The sequence below is a fragment of the Microtus ochrogaster genome, chromosome 5, assembly GCF_000317375.1.
Source record: "Microtus ochrogaster isolate Prairie Vole_2 chromosome 5, MicOch1.0, whole genome shotgun sequence".
In the NCBI taxonomy this organism is placed as follows: domain Eukaryota; kingdom Metazoa; phylum Chordata; class Mammalia; order Rodentia; family Cricetidae; genus Microtus; species Microtus ochrogaster.
In genome coordinates, this window is record NC_022012.1 from 29,849,886 (window position 1) to 29,851,302 (window position 1,417).

The following is a 1,417-nucleotide window of genomic DNA, read 5'->3' on the forward strand; positions in this document are numbered from 1 at the left end:
ATCTCAATTGCTCAGCAAAGAACATCCTTCAAAGCTCAACATATCCTTTTGTGGATTCATTGTCTAATAGCAACCTAAGAACAGATAATATGTGGACGATTTTCCATTCAGATCAGATTTGGTGCTCTGACATTGGACCTGGGGTTTTCTCCACCCTGATTTCACTCAGGGAAAGGAGGCCCTCAAGAAACCTTCCTGCATCTGTGGTAATAAAAATGAATGATGAGTTCCAGGCTTTTCATTTAAAAGCTTCACTTTCAAGGGTGAGAATGTCTTCATTCATGAAAGAGGATGCTCACAAATTATAATCATTCATTCTTCTTAGGCCAGCTTCAGAACATCTCTACGAAAGACTGGCAATCTATGCCAGCTACTTGGTTCAGTTGTGCTCAGAGCCCACAACAAGTGTCTGGGATGGAATGAAATCTCTCTGGCATGACACAGAGGTATTGAGGAAGGAGAAGGTAACAAAATATTAGGTAGGAAATGAGTGAATGTCCAGCATAATTTCCCCGTTAGGATTATCATATCATCTTTTTCAGAGGTGAACAGCACATGACCAAGCTAAATTCATACTGGGGAAAATCAGTTCCACATTCTCTGCTGATTTTTATACTGGGATGGACATTGGACCATACCCCCTCAAAACTATAGCCATTAGTTAAACATGGAGCTTTAATCACAGTGTAACAAACATATCACGGTGGGTATGAATGCTTCAGGTTTCCGGAATAGATATTTTGGTGGCTGCCGTGTTAACTATAAGAATTTTTTTCGGCTGTGCATGCACCAGAGGAGGAATTGTTATAAAGAGAAGGAAAATAAAAGCTCACGCATTTGCGCACATTCTCTAGACCTTGCTCCCCAAATAACCAACCCAGCAGACTTTTCTCACCTATTGCCATCTGCATCATGTTTCCCCTTGCTTCCTACTTTCTCCTATTTGATGAACACACTGTATGGTGAGTCTTGGGTTCTAAACACATGCATGGGGTCTGTTTATCCTACCCAGCAGCTGTTCTCATGTTCTGCACAGTTGAAGGTTCCTTATTCTCAGCATCCACAGGGCCATCTTTTCTTGGGGTAGTGAGAGAATTGACTAAAAGCAAGAGCCATCTGTAGCAAGAGTTTTAATTGGTCTTAATAATAAAAATCCAGACTCAGATATAGGGGTAAATGCTGAAAGACCAGAGAAGCAAAGCAGCCAGCCACTCGTTCTTACTTTTAAATCCTCAGACCAAAGGGGCGATCCTGTCCCTATGAATCCTCAGACTGAATGGTGTCTCTACGAACCTCAGATAGAATGCCTGCTCTCTTCTCTTCTCTTCTCTTCTCTTCTCTTCTCTTCTCTTCTCTTCTCTTCTCTTCTCTTCTCTTCTCTTCTCTTCTCTTTCTTTTCTCTTCTCTTTCTCTTCTC